Source organism: Macaca nemestrina, chromosome 10 (genome assembly GCF_043159975.1).
Source record: "Macaca nemestrina isolate mMacNem1 chromosome 10, mMacNem.hap1, whole genome shotgun sequence".
Taxonomy (NCBI): domain Eukaryota; kingdom Metazoa; phylum Chordata; class Mammalia; order Primates; family Cercopithecidae; genus Macaca; species Macaca nemestrina.
In genome coordinates this window covers 141,523,165-141,536,728 of record NC_092134.1, presented here as the reverse complement: position 1 = coordinate 141,536,728, position 13,564 = coordinate 141,523,165, and the positions used below count along the sequence as shown (strand labels likewise).

Below are 13,564 nucleotides of genomic sequence, written 5' to 3'. Positions count from 1 at the left end.
CCCATGGACACAGAGGGCTGACTGAATAGAAAAGCAAGGCAAGTGTGATAGCAGCCTTCTTTACTTCAGGATTCAGGATTTACTTCTTTACTTCAGGATCAAATGTTTTTACTTTTCGATTTTGTTGTTTTGTTTGTGAAGACTTGGGAATTGCTGGGTTTAGTTATACTACTCTCTTATTAAGGGAGAATATAGCAATCCTCCTAGAGAGATTTGCAAACTACAGCGCTTGGGGAAACTTGTATAAGAAATTTTATGAGTCTTGAGGGCCGGGTGTGGTTGCTCACACCCGTAATCCCAGCACTTTGAGAGGCCAAGGCCAGAGGATCTCTTGAGGTCAGGGGTTTGAGACCAGCTTGGCCAGCATGGTGAAACCCCATCTCTACCAAAAAAAAAAAAAAAAGAAAAATCCGGGCGTGGTGGTGAGCACTTGTAATCCCAGCTACCCAGGAGGCTGAGGCATGAGAATCCGTTGAACCCAGGAGACAGAGGTTACAGTGAGCCAAGATTGTGCCACTGCCCTCCAGCTTGGGCAACAGAGCAAGACTCTGTCTTAAAAAAAAAAAAAAAAAAAGAAATTCTATGAGTCTAAATTACATCAAGTAGCTTTGGAGGCAATAGTTTAAATTCTCTAAAATACTGGGCACATTAGCTCATGCCTGTAAGCACTTTGGGAGGCTGAGATGGGAGGATCGCTTGAGGCCAGTAGTTCAAAACCAGCCTGGGCAACAGAGTGAGACTCCAGCGCTACAAGAAATTAAAAACTAGCTGGTTGTGGTGGCTCACACCTGTAGTCTTAGCTTTTCTGAATGGAGGCTGAGGTGGGAGGATTGCTTGGGCCCAGAAATTCAAGGTTACAGTGAACTGTGATTGTGCTGCTGCACTCCAGAGCGAGACCCTATTTCTAAAAATATTAAATTAAAAAAACCTGTACAACTCAAATTTCCAGGTACTGTTATTAATATGAGTTATCTTGAACTGTTGAAAAATTAATCATTTATTGTTGATTTCTATCTGCATATTAAAGATCTGACTTGATCTCCTGACCTCGTAATCCACCTGCCTCGGCCTCCCAAAGTGCTGGGATTGCAGGTGTGAGCCACCACGCCCGGCCTTTTTGTTTTATTTTTTTTTCTCAAGACAGAGTCTTTGGCTCTGTCACCCCGGCTGGAGTGAGTGCAGTGACATGACCTTGACTCACTGCAACGTTTGCCTCCCGGATTCAAGTAATTCTCCTACCTCAGCCCCTTGAGTAGTTGGGACTATAGGCGTGCACCGCCATGCCCGGCTAATTTTTGTATTTTTTTGTAGAGATGGGGTTTCACCATGTTGACCAGACTGATCTTGAACTCCTAACCTCAAGTGATCCGCCTGCCTTGGCCTCCCAAAGTGCTGGGATTACAGGTGTGAGCCACCGTACCTGACCTACTTGAAAATTCTTAAATGGTTGCCTTATACTTTCTGGTAATAAAAGCACTATTTTAATGTTCAGAACTATTTTCATTGTTTGCTAACCTTAGAATTAAAAAATCCTTTTATATTTATCTTTGGATAGATATGAGGAGACCTCAGAAAGTTTGTGGAAAAATGGAATTAAAAGATAAAAATACAAAATATAAACTTTATTCTCAATATAAGCTCTATCGAGTTCAAGAAACTTTTTTTTTTTTTTTTTTTTTTGAGACGGAGTCTCGCTGTGTCTCCCAGGCTGGAGTGCAGTGGCGTGATCTCGGCTCACTGCAAGCTCCGCCTCCCGGGTTCACGCCATTCTCCCGCCTCAGCCTCCCAAGTAGCTGAGACTACAGGCGCCCGCCACCACGCCCGGCTAGTTTTTTTGTATTTTTGGTAGAGACGGGGTTTCACCATGTTAGCCAGGATAGTCTCGATCTCCTGACCTTGTGATCCACCCGCCTCGGCCTCCCAAAGTGCTGGGATTACAGGCTTGAGCCACCGCGCCTGGCAAGAAACTTTTGTAGGCAGTAATGTTAGCCATTTAGTCCACTCCTAAAGAAGTAAGGGTCCTGGGAATTTGACCATATCAATATGTGCAGTCTTTTTTTTACATTATTAACTAAAGAAAAATGGGTGCCCTTTAAATTTTTTTTAAGATTAGGAAAAGGAAGTCGGAAGGAGCCAGTCAGCACTGTTTGGTGGATGCCTAGTGATTTTCCATTGAAACCCTAGCAAAATTGCCCATTTGAGAGGAATGAGCAGGAACCTTGTTGTGGTGAAAGTCAACAAGATTCCTTGAGCATTCCAAAAAACTTCTGTCATGACCTTTGCTCTTGACGGGTTTGCTTTTGCTCTGACTGGATCACTTTCATCTCTTGGTACCCATTGCTTTGTTTTTTTTTCTTCAGGATCACACTGTTAAAGTCATGTCTCCTGTGTTAAACGTTTTAAAAGAAATTCCACATGCTGTTGATGCCACTTTTTTAAAATGTGCATTGAAAGCACTGCTTTTGTCTGTGGCCGATCTGAGCACAATGGTTTTAGTACCCATCAAGTAGAAAGTTTGTTCAACTTAAATTTTTTTGTTAGATTTGTGTAAGCTGAATGAATTTATATGTCTATGGTATTGGCTGTTTTTTGTGCTGTTAATCATGCGATCTCTACATTTAGGTTACAAACGGGATGAATTTTTTCCTAAAAAATTTATGTTGATAGTCTGCTGCTGCAGGCTTCATCTTCAATATCATCTTGTCCCTTCTTACAGTGAATTGTCTATTTATAAACTGCTGATTTCTTAGGGGCATTGTTTCTATAAACTTTTCGTAAAGCACCAGTGATTTTACCATTCTTCCAGTCAAACTTCACCATACATTTGATGTTTGTTCTTGCTTCAGTTTTAGCGGAATTCATGTTGCTATGTTAGTGTGCTTTTCAAACCAATGTCTTATCTTTCTTAGTGCCTCAAACTACATCTCGTTCAGATGTGTTATAACAAGTTAGTACCAGCTTATTTTGGTGCAATTTGTTTTGAAATTCATGCATAGTTTTTTCATAAAACATATGTTACATGAACTTTTTGAAGATCCTTTGTACCTGCAGTCCAAAATTCAAAAGTTACTAAAGAATGTAAAATAAAAATAATTCTTCCTCTGCTTGTTTTCACTTACCCAGTTTCCTTCCTCGTCTTCCCGATGGATTGAAAAAAAAAAAAGACATGATCCAAAAAACGTGATCTACTTTAGGTCTAAGGACATGTATAGGTTGAAAGTGAAAGGATTGAAAGTTATCACATGCAAATAGTAACTGAAAGAGTGCTAGGACAGTTTGCTAATATCAGACAAAATAGATTTTTAGTTAAACACTCTTACAAACTCTTATAAGAGGCTGGGTGTGGTGGCTCATGCCTGTAATCCCAGCACTTTGGGAGGCTGAAGCGTGTGGATCACTTGAGGTAAAACTTCATCTTTACTAAAAATGCAAAAATTAGCCAGGCATGGTGGTGTGTACCTGTAATCCCAGCTACTCGGGAGGCTGAGGCAGGAGAATCGCTTGAACCCGGGAGATGGAGGTTGCAGTGAGCTGAGATCGAACCATTGTACTCCAGCCTGGGTGACAGAGCAAGACTGCCTCAAAAACAAAAAACAAAAACCAAAGAAAACCCTCTTACAAGAGACAAGGAAGAGCATTAAATAGAAGAGTCGATACACCAAGAAGACACACCAGTTATAAACATGTATACACTGAACATCAGAGCTCCACATAACCTGAAGCAAATACTGACCTCATTCATTGAAAGGAGCAACAGACAGATCTAAAATAATAATTGGAGACTTTCATATGCCACTTTCAATCATGAATAGAACAACTAGACAGAAGATCTAGTCTAATTAGAAGTAGAGGACTTAGGCCGAGTGTGGTGGCTCACACCTATAATCCTTTTTTTTTTTTTTTTTTTTTTTTTGAGACGGAGTCTCGCTGTGTCTCCCAGGCTGGAGTGCAGTGGCGTGATCTCGGCTCACTGCAAGCTCCGCCTCCCAGGTTCACGCCATTCTCCCGCCTCAGCCTCCCAAGTAGCTGAGACTACAGGCGCCCGCCACCACTCCCGGCTAGTTTTTTGTATTTTTAGTAGAGACGGGGTTTCACCATGTTAGCCAGGATAGTCTCGATCTCCTGACCTCGTGATCCACCCGCCTCGGCCTCCCAAAGTGCTGGGATTACAGGCTTGAGCCACCGCGCCCGGCCACACACCTATAATCTTAACATTTGACAAGACTGAGGTGGGAGGATTGTTGGAGCCCAGGAGTTTGAGACCAGCCTGGACAAATAGTGAGACCTTGTCTCTACTAAAAATTAAAAAATTAGCTGGGCATGTTGTTGCACTCCTGTTGTCCCAGCTACTTGGAAGGCTGAGACGGAAGGATTGCTTGAACCCAGGAGTTTGAGGTTGCAATGAACTGTGTTCGTGTCCTTGCACTTCAGTCTGGGCAACAGAGTAAGACCTTGTCTCCCCCACTAACTCCACCCCCCACCAAACAAAAACAAAAACAAAACCAAACAAAACAAAGAAATAGAAGACTTTAACACTGCTAGAAACGTTTGGGCCTAACAGACATGTATACCACACTCCACTCCGTAGCTATTTTTCTCAAGTGCACATAGAACATTCTTCAGGATAGACCATATACTATGCCATAAAATTAGTCTTAATAAATTTAAAAAGATTGAAATTATACAAAGTGTCTTTTCTAATGACAATGGAATGAAAGTGGAAATTTGAGAACGAGACCTGGAAAATTCACAAATATGTGGAAATTAACACACTTAACCATTGGGTCAAAAATCACAAGGTGAATTAGATAATATCAAGACAAAAACACAGCATACCAAAACTTAGGGGTTGCTATATATATATATATATATATATATATATATATATATATCACTTCATACAATGGGTTTTTCAAAATCAGTTAACACAAAAGGTAAACATTTGTATAATTACAGGTACTCTTTCTTTTTTGTTGGGGAGTGGTGGGTGGTATGTGGATTTGAATTACTGTTTGAGGTCACTTGATTTCAGGCTTTTGCATTTCTTTTAAGGGGGATCTTCCAGGAACAAAATGTTGTTTTATTGCTTTTTAAAATCTGAGAAGGTCTGTTTTGCCTTCAGTTTTGAAATGTAGTTTTGCTAGATATAAGATTGGTTGACACGTTTTTTTTTTTCTTTTATTTGAACACTTTGATTATGTTATCTCATTGTTTTCTGTCTGCCATTGTTTCTGCTTAGAAGTTAGCTGCTAATCTTACTGGGTTCAATTTTAAAATAATAAGTCATTTGGTTCTTGCTGCTTTTAAGATTTTCTCCTTGACTTTGACTTTCAACATTTTTACTGTGAGGTATCTGTCTGGATGTCCTTGCCTTCCTCTTAGTTAAAATATATTGAGTTTCCTGGATGTGTGGTATATTGCTTTCAATACATTTCAATACATTTGTGAAGTTTTCAGCCATTATTTCTTTGAATGTTTTTTTTCCCCCTCTACTGCTTTTTCTCCCCTCCTTTTGGTACTCCCATAATGAGTACCAAACTGTGCCTAGTGGTATCCCAAATGGCTCTAAGATTTTCCAGTTTACTGTTGAGCCCCCCCTTTATTTTTAAATTTCCATTATTGTAATTTTCAGCTTCATAAGTTTCATTTGGTTCTTTTTTGTAATTTATGTCTCTTCATTGATCTCTATCTGAGGTGATGTTGTCATTATGCTTTCCTTCACTTTTATTTTTTATTTATTTATTTTTAGTTAGAGACGGAGTCTCGCTGTATCGCCCAGGCTGGAGTGCAGTGGCACGATCTCGCTCACTGCAAGCTCTGCGTCCCGGGTTCACGCCATTCTCCTGCCTCAGCCTCCTGAGTATCTGGGACTACAGGCTTCCACCACCATGCCTGCCTAGTTTTTGTATTTTTAGTAGAGACGGTGTGTCACCCTGTTAGCCAGGATGGTCTCGATCTCCTGACTCGTGATCCACCCGCCTTGGCCTCCCAAAGTGCTGGGATTACAGGCGTGAGCCACCGCCTTCAGTTCTTTAATCATGGTTTCCTTTAGTTCCCTGAACACATTTATAATGGTTAAAGTCTTTTCTGTTAAATTTGACATCTTGTTTCTCATCATTTTTTATTGCCTGCTTTCCCCTCCCTTAGCGTATGGACTATAGTTTTCTTTTTTTTTTTTTTTTGAGACGGAGTCTCGCTCTGTCACCCAGGCTGGAGTGCAGTGGCCGGATCTCAGCTCACTGCAAGCTCCTCCTCTCGGGTTCACGCCATTCTCCTGCCTCAGCCTCCCGAGTAGCTGGGACTACAGGCACCCGCCACTTCGCCCGGCTAGTTTTTTGTATTTTTTAGTAGAGACGGGGTTTCACCGTATTAGCCAGGATGGTCTCGATCTCCTGACCTCATGATCCGCCCGTCTCGGCCTCCCAAAGTGCTGGGATTACAGGCTTGAGCCACCGCGCCCGGCCTGGACTATACTTTTCTATTTACATGCCTCATAATTTTTTGTTGGAAACTGAACATGTTAGATAATACATTATAACAGTTCTGGGCTCTGGTTCCTTTTCCTCCAGGGCTTGTTACTGTTATTTGCTCCGTATTTGTTTAGGGACTGACTGGATTCATTTAGTGCAGTTGGTTTCCCTCCTTAGTGTTCAGCCTCTGCCACTGTCCTCTGGAAGGCGTAATTACGGATATGCCCTCAGTTAGGATGGGTTGATAGTGCTTTTGGTAGGGCTCTCTTCTTTTCTTTCCTGGAACACACCCAGTTGTTAAACTCCACTAATTGCTGGCTGATTGCTCCAGTCAGTCAGTTGACTGATTTCAACCAATGCCCTGGGGTAAAATGGTCTATAGAATAATACAAATTCTGACTCATTTGAAGGAATAGTTTCTGAGGTCAGTGTTTAATTTTTGGTCTGATTGTACCAGATACCATATTCCCTGGTTCACTTCTGCAAACTAACCTACAGTTTAGCCTGTATCTTGATTGTGTAATTGCATGTATCTTGATTATCTTCCCAATTGCCTTTCAACCTCTGCTGTTCTTTAGAGCACCTTTAGGCCTTGACCTCATGCTGTGTTGCAAATGAAGTCAGAGTCTTTGGGAAAAGATTAGGTGCTGTTTTTTTGTTTTTGTTTTGCTTTTTAATCTACTTCTCACCCCAGGCAAACACTCTGAGCTTGGACTTTAGAGGTGTGGGAGTGGGAACAATGACAAGTTTCTCTCTGAGTGACATGCCACTCTAGAAGATGAGTGCTCAGTGGGAGGTAGGCAGTAGCCTGGGGTCCTCCTGTTGTGGAACCACCACTTCAACAGCAGGGTCCAGAAGGATTGGGGTTTCATTATTTTCAGTGTGCCCGGCCCTAGGTAGAGCCTTCATTCCACAAGTGGGGGTTTGGCAGAAGGGTGCCTCCACTTCTAAACTGTGTTCATGGGGACTTAGCCTTCAGCAGTAGGTAGCTGGGGAAGGATGGGAGGTGCTGATGTCTCGTATCCCGTTGTCTGGGTGTTGGGGGCAGAGGGAGTCCTGTGTTCTTGCCTCAGTAGAGTGGAGTCTTCTGTTCTGAGCTGGGGGAGAGTGGGAAGGAAAAAAGAGGTTCAGATACCACAGGCTGTTCCCTTTCTTACTGAATTTTCTATATGTTCCTGAATAGATGTTTCTTCATTTGCTATTTGCCTTTTGGACCATTTCCGGAGGTTTTTGATGGTTTTTAAAAATAGTTTTTACAAGTTTCTCTTGGGAACAAGCCAGTGGAACCCTTTACACTGTCATTCATGCCAGAATTCACTCTCCTTGTTGTTACCATTCTTAAATTTTAGTCATTCTGATTAGGTTTGTAGTAACATTGCATTGTGTTTTTAATTTGCATTTTGTCTGTTGCCAAGGCTGGAGTGCGGTGGCATGATCAGAGCTCCCTGCAGCCTCAGAACTCCTGGGCTCAAGTAATCCTCCCACCTCAGCCTCCTGAGGAACTAGAACTGTAGGCGTGTGCCATAGTCCCCCACCTGGCTAATTGTTTTAGTTTTTCTTTTTCAAGAGATGGGGTCTTGCTGTGTTGCCCATGCTGGTCTCGAACTCCTGGCCTCAAGCTGTCCTCCCACAGTGCTCGGATTATACATGTGAGCCACCATGCCCAACCTATGTTGAACATCTTTCCATATGATGATTTGCCATTGGTATATCTATCCTCTTTGGTGAAATGTTTGCTCATGTTATTTTCCATTTTATGGTTGGATTTTTTTTTGTGTGCTGTTTAGTTTGGAGAGTTCTTTATATAGTTTACCAGGATTATTCTTTTTTTTTTTTTTTTGAGATGGAGTCTCGCTCTGTCGCCAGGTTGAGTGCAGTGGTGTGATCTTAGCTCACTGCAATCTCTGCCTCTCGGGTTCAAGCGATTTTCCTGCCTCAGCCTCCCCAGTACCAGGATTACAGGCATGTGCCACTGCACCCAGCTAATTTTTGTATTTTTAGGAGAGACGGGGTTTCACTGTGTTGGCCAGGATGGTCTCGATCTCTTGACCTCATGATCCACCCACCTCGGCCTCCCAAAGTGTTGGGATTACAGGTGTGAGCCACCGCGCCTGGCCTTTAACAGGATCTTTCACAGAAAAGTTTGTTTTGATGAAACGCAGTTTATCAGTTTTTCCTGCTAGAGATTGTGCTTTTGATTTTAAGTCTCAGAACTCTACCTAGCTCTAGATTTTCCCCTGCGTTTTTAATAAAAGTTAAAACATTAAAAAATAAAAGTATGGTTTTGCATTTTACTTTTTTTTTTTTTTTTTTTTGAAATGGAGTCTCACTCTGTCACCCAGGCTGGAGTGCAGTGGCGCCATCTCTGCTCACTGCAAGCTCCGCCTCCCGGGTTCACGCCATTCTCCTGCCTCAGCCTCCCAAGTAGCTGGGATTACAGGCACCCGCCACCACGCCCGGCTAATTTTTTGTATTTTTAGTAGAGACGGGGTTTCACCGTGTTAGCCAGGATGGTCTCGATCTCCTGACCTCGTGATCCGCCTGCCTCGGCCTCCCAAAGTGCCGGGATTACAGGTGTGAGCCACTGCGCCCGGCCTGAGTTTTACATTTAAGTCTATAATCCATTTTGAGTTAATTTTTGTATGAAGTGTGACCTAAATTTGTAGATTGAAGATTTTTGCCTATGGGATTGAAGATTTTTGCCTATGGGTGTTTAATTATTTCAGCACCATTTATTGAAAAGGTTATCCTTCTATTATTGAATTGCTTTGGATATTTGTAAATGTGTTTAGGGAAAAACTCTCCTCAAACTGTATTTTTTCTCTACTGTCATACCACAGCAATAATCAACACAGAAGAAGACTTATGTGATCACATGCATGGGGTTGTTTTCCCCACACACCAAGCAGCAGACACCAGCTTGAGTGTCCTCTAATTCAGTTCGACACTGTCTCCGTGTCATTGATGTCAGATCCCACAGGTTGAGGGCTCCGTACCCAAGACTGCTGCCCCAAGACACCCACCAGTCATAAGTCGGGGCATCCAGAACTTCTAACCAACCAACTTCAAGTTGGGGTGCCCATGATCCCCTCTTTGGCTTCATTAATTTGCTGGACTGGCACACAGAACTCAGGGAAACACTTATTTACATTTACCGGTTTATTATAAAGAATATTGCAGGCTGGGCGGGGTGGCTCATGCCTGTAATCCCAGCACTTTGGGAGACCGAGGCGGGCGGATCACGAGGTCAGGAGATCGAGACCATCCTGGCCAACACGGTGAAACCCCGTCTCTACTAAAAATACAAAAATTAGCTGGGCGTGGTGGCAGGCGCCTGTAGCCCCTGCTACTTGGGAGGCTGAGGCAGGAGAATGGCGTGAACCTGGGAGGTGGAGCTTGCAGTGAGCCGAGATCGCTCCACTGCACTCCAGTCTGGAGGACAGAGCGAGACTCCGTCTCAGAAAAAAAAAAAAAAAGAATATTGCAAAGGTCACAGATGAAGGGACATGCAGGGCTACGTATGGGGGAAGGGGCGTGGAACTTTCGTTTCCTCCCTGGATGCTCCACCCACCAGGAACCTCTGTGTGTTCAGCTGTCTTGAAGTTCACTGAACCCTGTCCTCTTGGATTTTTATGGAAGCTTCATGACATCAGCATCCCTACCCCAAGGGCATAGGATGGGACCCTACATGAGAGAGTTTTAAGATCTGCAATCAAAAAGGCAGGGGAACATTAAGCGTGGAAGGAGGGCAGGAGAAAGTCAGAGGCCTGCCTCTGAGGCCTAACACTTCCAACGTTATAATGAAAGACTGGAATAAAGGCTATGGGAGTTAAAGCCAGGAACCATGGATAAAGATCAATAAATATCATAGCACCACAATAAAATAACAGGCATACTTGTGTGGGTCATTTCTGGGTTCTCTGTTCTGTGACTCTATTTGTGTATTCTTTTGCCCATACCAGCACAGTCTTGACTAGCTATGTAGTTGGGCTTCAGTGAGGTCTTCTTTTTTGATTGTTTTAGCTATTTTGGAGCTTTGCCTTCATGTAAGTTTTATGAGTTTTTATCTACAAAAATCCTTGGTGGGATCTTGATAGGAATTGTATTAACCTATAGAACAATTTGGAGAGAATTGACATCTTTACTGCGTCAGTATATTGCTGAGAACATAGTATAATATATCGCTATTTGTTTAGGGTTTTTGTTGTTGTTTTTTGAGAAGTGGGGTCTCATGCTATTAGTTCACTGCAGCCTCGAACTCCTGGACTCAAGCAGTTCTCTCACCACATTCTCTTGAGTACCTAGACTACACAGGTGCATACCACCAAACTCAGCTAACTTAAAAATTTTTTTTTTTAGTGACATGGTCTTGTTGCCCAGGCTGGTCTCAAACTTCTGGTCTTGAAGTGATCCTCTTGCCTCAGTCTCTTGTATTTGTTTAGATTTCTGATTTCTTCCGTCAGCATTTTGGAATTTTTAGCATACAGAGCCTATACATATTTTGCTAAGTGTATACTTAAAGTATTTAATTTTCTATGGAGCAGTTGTAAATGGTATTGTTTAAAATTTCAGTTTCTACATGTTTATTGTTAATATATAGAAAAGTAAATGATGGCTGGGCACAGTGGCTCATACCTTTAATCCCAGCACTTTGGGAGGCCAACGTGAGAGGATCACTTGAGTTCAGGAGTTCAAGACCAGCCTGGGCAACATAGCGAGACTCCATCACTACAAAAAATTGAAAAAAAAAAAAAAAAAAAGGCCAGGTATGGTGGCATGCACCTGTAATCCTAGGTACTTGGGAGGTGGAGGGCAGGAGGATTCCTTGAGCCCAGGAGTTCAAAGTTACAGTGAGATATGATTGCACCATTGCACTCCAGCCTGGGCAACAGAGTGAGACCCTGTGTCTCCAGAAAAAAAAGAAAAGTGATTGATATTTGAGTGTTGATGTTGAATTCTTGCTGAACTTATTATTTCTAGAATTTTTTTTTTTGTAGATCCTCAATAACATTTTAAGATTTGTTTTGAAGTGTTTTATCTTTTTTCTATTGTGATATATTCTTCTTTCATAGTGACCAAATATTGTGGGGTTTTAGGATCAAGGCTGTTGAAATCCATATGTCAATTTTATGCCCAATCACAGTGATGGTTTTTCTTATTTATAAATTTTTCTTTAGTTGATTTCTCCTGGGCTTTATAGATAAAAGAGTCATGTAATCTGCAAATAGTTACAGTTTACCTTTTTTTTTTCTTCCAATTTTTATACTCATTTTTTCCCCTCATTTAATTATCTAAGACTTCCAAGATAGAGTTAAATAATGCTGGTAATACCATCTTCTGACTTTAGACTCTTAGGCTTGTTTGCTTTTTTTTTTTTTTCCTCCTCAAGGCATTGCATGCTAGTAGGAATTCTTTTTATTTCAGTAGGTAGAATGCAAATAAAGTAAAAACATATAGTAAATTTCAGTTCTCTAGTGTGTTCTAGTATTGGGGTATTCTGTTTTGTTAAATTTATGGGAACCCGAAGGTTGACATACTTTTACTTCAACAGTTCTATTGTTGAAAGTCAGTATCATAGGCCTTCCTGCTTTCTGTAGAGTGGCGAATATTTGATTTCCTTGTAGATTTTGCGGCACTTTATTTTCTTCATTCTTATTTTATCATACTTGTGAATTTAGAAAACATTATTGGTAGGAATGTCTGTTGATCTCAGGAGTTTACTGGAGAGTTGATTTTCTTCTTTTTATTTTAAGGAGGATCCTTAAAAATTATTGGGGAAATCTTATTTCTTGTCATTTGATTTCTTTTTCTGAGATGAGGATTACAAAACAATTCTAACTAATAGAGCATTTCAGTTTTTCTTTTTCTTTTTTATTACGAGACAGGGTCTTTGCTTTGTTACTCAGGCTGGAGTGTAGTAATACCATTAGAGCTCAGTGCAGCCTTGAACTCCTGGGCTCAAGTGATCCTCCCACTTCAGCCTCTTGCGTAGCTAGGACTACAGCTACTACCTATGTGCCACCACACCCGGCTAATTAAAAAAAATTTTTTTTTTGGTGGAGGTGGGTCTCACTTTGTTGCCCAAGCTGATTTTGAACTGCTGGGCTCAAGTGATCCTCCTGCCACAGCTACCCAAAGTGCTGGGATTACAGGTGTGAGCCACTGTGCCTGCCCGAGCATGCATTTATAGTCATAAATGAGCAACACTCCTCCATATATAGCTCCTGCTGATGAGAAGTTTGGTGTGGTGATATTTTTCTTTTTTTATTTTATTTTATTTTATTTTTTTATTTTTTTATTTTTTTATTTTTTGAGACGGAGTCTTGCTCTGTCGCCCAGGCTGGAGTGCCGTGGCCGGATCTCAGCTCACTGCAAGCTCTGCCTCCCAGGTTCACGCCATTCTCCGGCCTCAGCCTCCCGAGTAACTGGGACTACAGGCGCCCGCCACCTCGCCCGGCTAGTTTTTTGTATTTTTTAGTAGAGATGGGGTTTCACCATGTTAGCCAGGATGGTCTCGATCTCCTGACCTCGTGATCCACCCGTCTCGGCCTCCCAAAGTGCTGGGATTACAGGCTTGAGCCACCGCGCCCGGCCGTGGTGATATTTTTCTTTTCTTTTTTCTTTTTTCTTTTTAAGACGGAGTTGCCAGACTGGAGTGCAGTGGCGTGATCTTGGCTCACTGCAACCTCTGCCTCCCGGGTTTGAGTAATTCTTCTGCCTCAACCTCCAGAGTAGCTGGGATTACAGGCACGTGCCACCACACCCAGCTAATTTCTTACATTTTTAGTAGAGACTGATTTTTTGTATTTTTAGTAGAGGGTTTCACCATGTTGGCCAGGACGGTCTAGATCTTCTGACCTTGTGATCCACTTGTCTTGGCCTCCCAAAGTGCTGGGATTACAGGCGTGAGCCACTGCTCCTGGCCTCTTTTTTTTTTTTTTTGCTCACTGTAACCTCCACCTCCCGGAGTCAAGTGATCCTCTCACCTTGGCCTCCCTAAGTGCCAGGAGTACAGGCATGAGCCACTGTGCCTGACCTAGTGTGGTGATATTTCAGGAATACTTTACAAAGCTTTATTCTACTTGCTACAGCTT

General features: G+C 42.1%; 1 protein-coding gene across 7 annotated transcripts in view; it reads left to right on the top strand.

Moving 5' to 3' along the window:
• Window positions 1–13,564, top strand: part of LOC105484107 (adiponectin receptor 2) — a 105,172-nt gene that overhangs the window by 55,737 nt on the left and 35,871 nt on the right. The window lies entirely within an intron of this gene.